The sequence below is a fragment of the Selaginella moellendorffii genome, unplaced genomic scaffold, assembly GCF_000143415.4.
Source record: "Selaginella moellendorffii unplaced genomic scaffold, v1.0 SELMOscaffold_92, whole genome shotgun sequence".
Lineage (NCBI taxonomy): Eukaryota > Viridiplantae > Streptophyta > Lycopodiopsida > Selaginellales > Selaginellaceae > Selaginella > Selaginella moellendorffii.
The window spans coordinates 446,513-459,386 of NW_003314353.1; positions in this window are offsets into that span (position 1 = coordinate 446,513).

Consider the following 12,874-nt stretch of genomic DNA (forward strand, 5'->3'; position numbering starts at 1 on the left):
TTGGGAAAATGGGGGGCCTAACGAAAAAATATGGGTTCTCCCCCAACCAGCAGGGTAAAAAATTGGGGTTTAGACCCAACCGGGTTGCAAAGTAAGGCCAACCCTCCAACCGGGGGTTAGCCCAACCCCCAAGTGGGTGGGCCATGTTTAACCTCCCCCCTTTCCTTTTTAAAAATTGGGAAACCCCAATTTTCCCTTTTTCCCCCCCCCCCCCCCCCCCCCCCGCCCTATCAGGAACACATGCTTTGGGCTTTCACCCTTAGTACCAGGAGTTAGTCTCTGGGACAAGTTCAAAACTTACTAAATATAGAATGTCCCTAGATTGCGAATTTAGACACAGGACGAACACAATTGTTCTCTAAGATAAGCTCAAAACTTACTAAATATAGAATGTCCCTAGATTGCTAATTTGGACACAGGACGAACACCATTGTGTTCAAGACAATCTCTACATTTTGTAGATATTCCAAATGAGTAAATCTAGACACTTTCCATAAATAGCATTTAGGACCAGAATGAGACTAACACAAAGGGCATAATAGCAAGAGTGTTTGGCAAACACAGTAAGTTATCATCTAACAAATCTTAAGGGACCAATCTTAATATCGCAAGGGTTCTTGATACTAGCAAATGCAAGCCAATGACATAAGTTTCTCAAACCAGGCTGAGTATGCTCAACAAAAAACACATAGGGTTCCTACTTTATGTTCATCCAATTTCATTACATGGTTTTTGACCAGTTTCTCAACTAACTCAAGTGGGAACTGATAATGGGTCTAGCAATACCAACCTCCTACAATTGTGGCAGTAAAGAAAGAATATCTAAAAGGATTAGCTAATAGGTAACTTTCAATATTTGAAGTCACATTTGCGACACTCTTCCCCCCTTAGGGAAAATCAACGTCTTTGTCGATACATACTCGAGTCTAGACTATTAGCAAGGAAAGAACTCTAGAAAAAGTTCACAGTGATCACACTATGTGATAAATGCACCAACTTAAATGAGTTAAGGTAACTTTTTGGTCTAACACAGATGCACTACCAACCCAAACACTTTCTGGCCATCGCCGACAAGGAAATGACTAATAGAGTTAACGACCCTTGTTGCTTTGGGTGTCACCTAGCTTACAAAAGTGTGATATGCCTCTACCTATAGAGACATAAAGAGAGAAGCCAAAGGCCCTAACTCTCTTGAGCAAAGAAACCAAACTCGTTGGTAAGGTTTAGATAGACTATTGTAAACAAGTAGTTAGAGTTGTTTACACGGTCATGCCCTTTTGAACGATATAAAAAACATCAACAGAGAGGCAGGTAATATATAGTAGCTACCCCATGACTAAAGATTTCAAAATGCACTTGAAGTGCCAAAGCCAGTTTGCCTATACTGGCCTAAATTCAAAGATCAATAAATGGACAATATCAAAGTTAGAGATAATGATATTTTAGAGACTTAATTATCAATGAATAAAGCTTAGATTAGAACACAAAAGTATTCCAAGTAAGTTATCATCTGATAAACCAGTACTAGAGCACATGACCCACCAAGATCACTATAGCTGGAAACCATAGGATTTACTATCTAACAAAATTCAATAGCTAATGTATCATTAATAAAACTCAATGATAAAACTTAACTATCAAAGATTTCATATAGCATGCTAAACAACTTATAAAATACAACTAAAGAACACAAAGTATTATTGACTGGTAAGAAAGATGCTTGTGAATGTATCACCCAAAGATAATAACATTCAATCTATCAAAACCAACTATAGCAACAATCAATAAAACAAAGTGAATGCCACAAATTAACAAACACTTGTTTATGCCAACTATCGCACTAGCCAATCTATATAGATCCTAGTCAACAATACCAAGGAACCAGAGTTGCTTAAGCAAGTATTGGCAACATTCTATTGATGTCTTAAACCCAAGAGACCAATCCAGAGCAAACTACAAAGAACATCTAGTAATGTGAAAAGCCATAAACTATCAAAGAAAATAACTAACTATCATGAAAGATCATCAATTATCCCATCAATAAAGAGATACATAATCATTATCGAAGAAAGAGTCCACCATTCCGAAAAACAACAAACCATTTTAAATCAACAATAATCAAGCAAAACTCTTAACGAGAACAATCAACTATCCCAAGATAATAATCATTCATCACCAATGATTGTTAGATGCAAAAGTTAACTTCAATATTGAAGTTAATAAGTCAAAATGCCTTCCCCAACAACTTTAAACAAATTGACCGCAAGCATAAGAATTCAAGAAACTAAAGCTCGAAAAAGTCTATAACCATGTTTTGCCTAACAATGATCACAAGTCTTGCATGAACTAACTTTAATGCTAAAGAAAAAATCATGTTACAACCCACAATATCCTCTTCAACACATTCATAAACTAAATTTCATAATGCAAAGTTAATGAAGAACATTTCTACATCAATCCAAAAGCCAAGCACAACAAAGCTATATGACTTGGTCAAAGTGACCAAGTGGAAAGGACACCTAAAGGAAATGAATAGTGTCAAGGCAATGGTATGGTGAGTCTAAGAAAGTAGTCTCTAGTAAAAACCCATAAGAGGGTCACAAAGTTGGGCTGTGGATAGAGCCCATAACAAAAAATGTTAAAGAGATTTACTAGGGGGAATACCTTCCAAACTTGGCAAAGCAAAATCTTTGCTATGGAATCGAAAGAATACCTCGAGGATGAAGGTAGTGATCCTATGTTGCTTGGTGCAATAATCAAAGGATAGGAGCAAAAGACTAGTGGCCAAGAAAGAGCCATACAAATCATTGGAAGGAATCCAAATGGCAAAGTTATGGGAGGAACACTAATGTGTTGGACGTTAACGGATTGTGGGAAAAGCAATATATTTCTAAGGATGGATTCCCAAATACTCCGATTTGGTGAAAGTGGGAGCTTCAAGGGAAGGAGCAGCAAGGTAACTAAATGATAAGGCTGTGGACAACCTTAGCATAAATTATGATAACTGAAACTTAATGTCAAAGGTGGCACGAAATAAAAGAGAGGATGGACTGGGAAGTAGAGTTTGCACAATATGTGCAATACAAGTGTCAGAAACACCTAGGAAATTGATTTTGGGAAATCAAAATTAAAAGTTCCAAACTGCAATAGTTATATCGATAAAAGTTAAAACTACTCGAGAATGAGTAGTGGGATTGAGATAGTGAATATGTCTCTAACGAGTTTAGCAAAAACTAAAGCAATAAAGGAAGAGAATCACCACAAGTGGTCAAATGAGTCTCTATGTTAGAGAGACTATGCTCTTTAAAGGATAGACAAAGCATGGTGGGCCTTAAGTGTCAAACCATTGACAAATATTAGCTTGGTGCTAAAGATGGAAAGAGTAATACTTGATGGTATTACTTTATAAAATGATTTATCATTCGATAAGGACATCAAACTTTATCTATGGGTGATGGAGTTATGAGACACAAATCCCTAAGCCCCAAAGTGGAGTCAAAAGGGTGCCATGTGGTAGTGGTTGAAATAGAAGTCAAATGAGTATAAGACGTTTAGACTAAAAGCTCTGACTTGGATAGTCAAAAGTGGGAGTGGAACTCCTAACGAAGTGCTTTAGGAACGAGCACGAAGTAAGCAGCAAGTGAGTCTCTAGAAAAGGGACACAAAAGGACCAATACATAACACATGGAAGTGTTGAAATGGAATCTGAGATGGAGTCTGAGAAAGAGTCTAAGATGGAGTCCAAGAAGGAGTCCAAGTTAGACCCAAGAAGGAGCCCGAGATAGACATGAGAAGGAGTTCGAGATGAAGTCCAAGATGGACTTAAGAAGGAGTTCGAGATGGACCCGAGATGGAGTTCGAAATGGAGTCCGAAATGGACCCGAGATGGAGTCCAAAGTCGAGTCCGACTCTGACTCTAACTCCAACTCCAACTCCGACTTCTAGTCTGACTCCGACTCCGACTCCGAGGGTGAAATCCCAAAGCATTCATCTCCCAGACCCTGGGGGATTTAGTGAGCTCCAAAAGTATAGTAGGGGGAGGACTCCAGTGAAGCCAATTTAGCTAGGAAAGACTAGTATAACCAAAGAAGGCTATACCCACATGGTGGGTGATAATAAAACCACTGAGGAGTCCAAAGCTAGAGTGAATATGGACAGACAAGCAAGGTAATTTGGTGAAGTATTCAAGAGTTGGCTTTAGCTCCCCCTGGAGATTGAATGGTCAATGCTCTCAATCAAAGTGTAGGTGGCACTACCTACTTGGATACCTAGCATGGCTTATCGGAACTTCACTCTAGCCACATGGCTAGGGCACCTAAAAGCAAAAGGTGGGGAAAGTATCCACGAGGCTTGCGTAGGGCCATGGTGTTTCAAAATGTCATCCCCAAAGTCCCAGACCGTGAAAAGAAGGAGGAGTAGTCCTCTAGTATAATGACCAAAGATACGGTCACATAATAAGGACGTCCCAAAGGACAATGGGACTTAGTGGTCGGGCCTTTGGGCCTTGCCCCAATGGCAATGTTAGCAAGCACAACCATCAATGAGGACTTGGTGGGAACATTAGAGAAGGGTGTTCCCCATGACTTCAAGCATCCTAAGGATGCTACGGTGTGGTCATGGGATGACCACTCATGGATAGATGGCTCAGTCTTTGAGAGATGGGACTATGAGGTAGGTGGTCTTAGACCACCGGTATGACAAAGATGAATGGGTATTGCCTTAGTATAACGAGCTGATATATTGGTAGTACCTTTGGGTGTCAGTCAAGGGATCAAACACATGGAGTATTGGACCAAGTGCAAAAGCTAAGTGGCATAGATGCCATTCACAGGGCTAACAAGTCCCTAAGTCCAGAATAGGACTTATGGAGGTTATGAGTGAAACTCCTTTAACTAGTCAGAGGCGTGATTAAGTGACTAAAGTAGAATGGAAAAATTAGTTGCTTATAGATTCCCTGCTAAGTGGAAGGGACCATATTTACAGTAAGTTGGACCACAAGTTTATAAGGTTCGGCATAACATCCAACAAGCTGATCCTCCAAAAATTGTGTAGCTAAAACGCTTCATAAAAAGGGATCAAGAACAACTAGCACCAGCTATAGATCCACCAATACCACATCCTAATGTTCCTCTAGATCTCGGCCTGTCCACAGGAAAACCATGATTGTCTTCCATCATTTCGAGAAAAGGGGATGATATGAGGTCCACGTGTATGGCTACAATGCTATATGTTAATATTAGTATAGTGGGATTTTGGTAACTGTTAGATTGGTTTCAATTCGGACCATTCACTCATGTATATAACCTATGGTTTTATGGCTAATTGATATGCATATTTCTGTATTCCATTTCTATATTTCATACACTCACACACACACACACACACATACATATTTTAGAAAAATACATAATACATATTTTCTTTCATGATTTTATTTAAAATAAGATTTGTATATATGGAAATTATGGTTGCTTGCAAGTTCCCTGCTTAGTGGAAGGGACCATATGTATCAAACACATACATTTGTGATATGTATATATATATGTGTGTGTGTATATGTATATATATGTGTATATGTGTATGTGTGTATGTATGTATATGTATATATATACACCTTATAAACTTGCTGTCCAACTTACTTTAAAAGTTGTGTGTGTGTGTGTATGTATATATGTGTATATACTTATCGCCTGTGTATATATAAGATAGCGTAGGATATGCCCCCAACTACCCGGGATTACATCGAACTAACTAGTGGCATAGTAGAATCTTTTAAAGCCTAGACTGCAAGTTTAGGATCCCAATCAAATACCAAATTGTATATATATATATATACATGTATGACTTTTACCTAGGTAACATATAGACTGTACATATTTGGGATTAAATTTAGTCTTTCCCTTTTTATATATAAACAATATTTAAACCCTACCTATTTCTATATCCCAAAACACTCACATCAGAGGCATTACAATTTGGTAAAGCTTTTTGGCAATGCTTTACTAAGTGTTTAGGATTGTATTTTTTATTTTTATTTCTTCATTTTATTTAAGATTTATATCTATGTTATCTTTTTACTAGATTTAGGATTGCATTTATTAAATTTATTCTTCCTTTTCAATTTCCATTATATTCTCTTTTTTACCATACCACACGCAATATATTAGTGTGTTGTTGTCACCAACTTCCATATGATGTGATTATATAATGACTTATATTCTTGATGTCTTGTCATATGTTCAAGGATCAAGCGTATGGGAAGACAATATGTATGACCTTGAGTGGATTTTGAATTATAATGAGAAATTTAATTATTATGGAAATAACTTTGGAGAGAAGTTGGAAGTTTTATAAAGTGTCAATCATTTAATCTCTCATTAGATTCTTTCTCTTTGCCTTCTACTTTTTCCCAGCATTTTCTTTTGTTTTTACCATTGCCACTCTTTAGATTTCTAGTGTTTTTTCCTCATCTACAATTTCATTTTCCTAGCATATTGATATTTGTGATTCTTATGATTCTCATTCTCAATCTAATATTGAGTTAAGTATTTTTTATACTTCTCATACTAATCTGGATGTTAAGTATGTATGTGAAGTTGAGAATCTTGCTTTTATTTCTTTGGCAAAATCTTTTATCAATTCTAACTTTAAGTATAGTTAAGTCAATAGTTTTGGGTGTAAGTGCTATTGAGAGTATTTGTTTTACTGTTGTTGTTAAAGAGTTTATATATTCCTTTGAAAGTGTGAACTTTTCTATTAATTGTTTTATCTTAAGTGTTGATTTGTGTATTGAGGAGGTTGATGAATCTTTGAATCATTTTGTGGCGGCTAAAGTATTTTATAATAGCAAATACTTTATTTTCTTTTCTTTGAGTATATTTACTTTTTCATATTTCCCCACTTTTGCCTTAACAACTATTGAATATTCCTCTTTTCATACTTATTTTTCCACATTTTTTCTTTTACAGTATATTTTCCTTAATTTTTCTTCCTTTCTCATCTTTGCCCTGATATTTTTTTTTTCTTCATAAAAAGGGTAAAGATGATGAATGTCTAAAAACATTATCATTTTGAGAAAGTTTACATTAAATATTTATGATTCATAAATATAAATATTTATGATTTATAATTATAAACTTCTGTTAGCTACTATGCTTTATAAGTGTCTAAGAAACTATTGAAAATCAATCTATAATATATATTTCTCTCTATATTAAAAACATTTATTAAATATTATTTTAATTTTAATTTTATTAAGAAATAGATTTTAAGTTAGATTTATTTTTATATTTATCTATCTATTTTTGAGTTTATTAGTATTTAATTTTAATGTATTCCCATTATCTTTGTATGTTTTGTTCTAATATTTCAAAACTAAATCAATTTATTTAATTTTATATTTATATATTTATAAATATATTTTTACTAAATTGTATCTTTCTTTATAATATTTAAGACATTGCCTAATTTAAAAGTGAGTGCCAACAGTTGATCATTAAGTTATGTAAAAACAAAGATGATGGCCATTATTACATAAATTTATTGATATAATTTATTTAATTTGGTTTTATTGATGAAAAAAGCATTTAGTTTGTATTTATATAGAAAAATAAATTTGTTTTACCATAAACTATATCTATTAATTAAATATTAAAATATAGTTGATAAATACTTTGAAGGTTCTCTTATGTATTTTTTTAAGATTCAATATTATTTTTAATTTTTTTAAAAAATAGAGAAACTTTTAATTTAGTTATTAAAGTTTTTTATTAATTAGTTGACAAAAGAGTTGATACCACCTACACAACTCTTTGGAGTTAAATTTGTATTTTCATTTTGCTAAAGTACATTTTAGTGGTGATGCCAAAAACAATAGAAGATACATTTAATACCAAAATTTTAAATCATCCAAATATTATAAACATTCAATCATAGCATTAGATGTAGATCATAAATTTAAAGTAAAAATAATTACTAATAATTTTAATCATAAATTAAAGAATTAAAAATATATTTAAATAAAATAATTTTTAAAGATATTAGTGACTTGAAACAACCAAAAATTTAAAGAAAATATATTACAATATATTTCTAATATATTTCTCATTTAATAGTACTAAAAAATATTCTACTTAAATTTTTTTATCATTTTTAAAACATTAGTTAAGTTATAGGTTTGCTCTGGTATTCAAATAATTTAATGGAATATACTAAAATATTTTTCTGCTCTACCAACTCTCCACATGCCCAAAAACAAGTGAGCAAGGGTATGGAACTATAAAAGTCACTTTGCTAAGCAGAGTGTGTATAATAATCAGGTGATGTCTTGGATGTTGACACTATGAGGCACTCTTAGATTGGTTAGTGTTGAGGTTTTGCAGTGCATTGCCATTGATAGATTCGACTTGCTTGCCAATAAACGATAGAGAATTGTAGATTAATCCTGTATAGAAGCTTGAGTTTTCATAAGAAAAGAAAGACCCGCATTTGCACAGGTAACTCATGGCTTCAGGCCGACCTGATGCTAAGCTCTTCTCCTTCGGATTGGCGGGAGAGATTTATCACCTAGGAAGCAATGCAAAAGGAGATGTTCTTCACTTCAGGAAACCCCCTCTACTTTCTCTATAGGGATTCTGCCCACTTGGAAGTTGCCATGATCCCAAGGATACCAAGTTCTACATGGATTTCATGAACTTTGCGATGATAAACTCAAGAGCTTGGCAGGCTGCTTCCATGGATCTGTGGAGGAGAACCTCCAGCTGTTTAGAAGGATGCTCAAGGAGTGTGTCAAGCTGGACTACGTTCTTTCCTTTTTCTTTGTTTGTTCCATATCTTGTTTTTTCAGGGATGGGCAAAGAGGTGATTAGAGGATTCATATGAGAAGATCATGAGATGTAGAGTGACTTCCATAGCCACGAGCTTCACACCTCAAAGTTCCACCATCAGCAGCAGCACGGGAATGCGTTGGAATTAAATGAAGCTCTACTTGTCGCTTCAAGTTGACGCATGTAGTAAGTTTATACTAATTATCTCTAATTTGCAAAGCAATTTTATAACACAAGCACTTCTCAATATCAAATGAATTATTTTGTGATGATCCAATGAAACCATGAAATAATAGACTCTAACTTGCTTAGTTCTTGATGCAGAGGTCCTTGCTCCATTTCCAGTCAAACTGGCATTGGTGGCACTTGTTGTTGTACGAGTACCAATTGCTCGAGCAACTCATGCACTTGCTTCCACTCCACTTCCATCTGGAGAGGCATTGGTGGCAATTGTTACTATACTAGTATTGTTATGATCTGGTGCAAAAAGATAGAGATCTAGTCTTCTTAGACTACACTACACCTCCTCTTGAGATTCCTCACCACCCAACCACCCCCGAGCTACCTCAAAAGCTCCACTGCGCCGCTGCTCCACTGTGAGCCTTAAGGTAGGTTTAATCCCTTACCCTAACATGCCTTAATATACCCTTGAGCCTCCCTTTGACCAATGTTGACCACATGGTCAAAGCTGGTGCCTAACAAGTCTTCCTCCCCAACAAAGTCCTTATCCCAAGGACAAATTGTACCAGTGATCACCCTTTTTAGGGAACCCTACTCAAACTCTTAGTCCATCTTCCACAGCCGTATACATCAAGGAGGCCTTGGGCCTATCACTTCGAGATAATACACCTTTCAACTAGTTGATATAAAATACCAGATGAATTTTCACCCTAGCTAGCAGCCGCACCCAATAAGCTACTTTACCAATGCGCTCCAACACTTCATATGGACCAGCATATCGATGGGAAAGTATATTACTCTTCCCTATTCGTAAAGGCACTAAGGTGTTCCACCGCTCACTTGATAGAAAGATCACTCGCACGAAGACAAAATCACCCACCTTATATTCCCAGAATTGGCAATGCTCATTAGCAAACTTCTTCGCTCTATCTTGAGTTGCTTGCAAATTTTGTTTACACACCACCAAAATTTTATCAAGTTCTGTGGCTAGATCAGTTGCATCACAATCAAGCTTATCTTGAATGTCCTTACTCAAATGCAATCCCAACTCCACTACTGTTCGAGGATGCCTTCCAAACATGGCAAAGTAAGGATTTAGCTTGGTTCCACTATGTTGGCTATTGTTGTAAGAAAATTACACTAACAGAATATATAAATCCCACTGTCCTTACATTTGACCAACACTACAACATAGCATATCTGTAAGCAACCAAAGAGAACGACTCAAGAGATGATCCATGAGGTTCAAATATAAAGGGAAAGGGCCTATGAATAAAAGTGCACCCCCTTTTCCAATCGGTTAAGGGTCTTGGGATACTTAGGGTTAAATGTCTTTGGGTTTGAATAGTACTGGGTTGAGTGACCTCCCGGGAAGTCCAAACTCAAGAGCTTACAATATCCTCCACTACCTGATTCACACGCTAGGTTTGCCCATCCATCTGAGGATGATCTCCATTTGAAAGTTTCAAAATCACTTGCATAACCTTCATAAAGCTCTTCCAAAATCCATTTATGAACTTTGAATCTTAATCACTTATGATGTCTTTTGGCAAACCAAAATCAAAAAAAACCTTCTCCAAGTAGATTGCAGCCAAGTCTAAGGCAATGACAGTCTTCTGAAGAGCCAATAACTGCACATACTTCATCAACTGATCCACTATGACTCATACTTGCTCTTTTTACCTCTGTATTCATAGCAAACAAGTGACGAAGTCCATAGAAATATTACACCAACAGCTTTGAGGAATAGGTAAAGGTTGCAAAAGTCCCCTCGGCTTCTCCTGTGGCACTTTAACCCGCTGATAGAGCTCACATGATTTACAATACTCGAGGATATTAGCCTTCATATTCCTCCAATTAAAATTGCACTTAATCAACTCATATTTCTTCTTCCCCCCAAAATGACTAGCCTTTGGACGATCATGATAGTGGAATAAAACTTGAGTAATTAACGCATCCACCTGTGGCAAATAAACATGGCCATTGTAGTAAAGAATCCCATCCACCAATGAGAAAGGGGCAAAGGGGTCAAAAAAGCAAAAGTTCTTTGTGAAGAATTATAAAAAAAACCCTACAATCAAGTGATCACTCCTTTAGCCAATTGGCTTAGAGTGTAAGGGATAGGATTTTAGCATTTCTTTGATACCAATGTTAGGATCTTATCCCTTACACCCTAAGCCAACTGACTAAAGGGGTGATCACTTTATTGTAGAGCCCTTTCTTTATCCTATTATTCTGACCTGATGCCTAACAATCCTCCCCTTCTTAAGGAATGATTGTCTGTGATCATACTTAGGTCACCCTTTGGTCATCATGGTCCTTCTCTTAGGGTCTACCAAATCTTGGTTCTCCCTCTAGAATCACCATGTTGGATATTCCTTCAAAATATTCCTACCTCATTTGTTAGCCATGAGAGTCGAACTTTGAATCCCATGGAGCAATGCTATTCCACATATGAGCAAAAGTTACTCTTTATTGTTCATGCTTTATGGACGTGGCGGCATTATCTTTATGGTGTAATGTTCGTGGTGTTGAAGGATCACAAACCACTTGTGTATCTTTTCACACAAAAGGAGTTGAACACTAAGCAAGCTCATTGGATGGTCAACCTCATGAAGTTTGGTGTAACGCACCCTATATCTCTCCCCTTAAGCGAATTGGAAAAGGGGCAATTGCTTGATAAGAAAGCCCTTAGTGGCTATTTTATCCCCATTTATCCCCCAAGGTTCCAAGGATCCATGGTGACAGTATATCTAAATCTCATCTTATAATCACATACGCTATACTCACCCCCCTTTTAGAGATGTTAATGTCCTCATTAACTATTGACTAACAACCCTTACTGAGCCAAAGGGAACCAGCACCTCCATTTCCGCACTGAATCTATCAATCCTTCCATTGTGTAGACTAACTATTCCATGTGAGGGAACTAATCATCCACCCATACCGCAGTCCCACGGTGGATACCTTTGTCCATGGATGTTCCACCAAGAGGAAGGACATACGCATGGATGCCCAATACATACGATTTCAAGTTTAAGGGTAGGAATATATCTTGCTCAGGGGTATATTATATTTTTAAGTAGCCACTAATCAATGGGAATCAAACCCGTGCCATTTGCTTCGATACCACATATTGCGCACCCTATCTAGGTTCTAAGGATCCACGGTGATAATATATCTAAACCTCATCCCATGATCACATGCGCTACATTTGGGGAGTTTCCTATTGAGCATTATCCGGGAAAATCAAATGTGGTGGCGAATGTTTTATCATGTGTTTGTCATGTGACGTCATTACAAACACAGTTTGTCATCATTTGAGTAAAGTGGTCAGTGAGTTTGAGCAGTTGGTTAAGCATGCTCAGGCTCAGGATACTGAAGTGGCCTCTTTGCAAGACCAAATGGAAGCCCCTTTCTCATTGGTGGATGGGATTCTCTACTACAATGGTTGTGTATATTTGCCACAAGTGGATATGTTAATTACTCAAATTTTATTCCACTACCATGATCATCTAGAGGCCGGTCATTTTGGGGGGAAAAAGACATATGAGTTGATTAAGTGCAATTTTAATTGAAGGAATATAAAAGCTGATATCCTCGAGTATTGTAAATCATGTGAGCTCTGTCAGCGGGTTAAAGTGCCACAGGAGAAGCCGGGGGGACTTCTGCAACCTTTACCTATTCCTCAAAGCCATTGGTGTAGTATCTCTATGGACTTCATCACTTGTTTGCCACGAACACAGAGGCAAAAGAAGCAAGTATGGGTTATAATAGATTGGTTGATAAAGTATGTGTAGTTATTAGCTTTTCAGAAGACTGTCATTGCCTCAAACTTGGCTATAGTCTACTGGAGAAGGTTTTTCCTG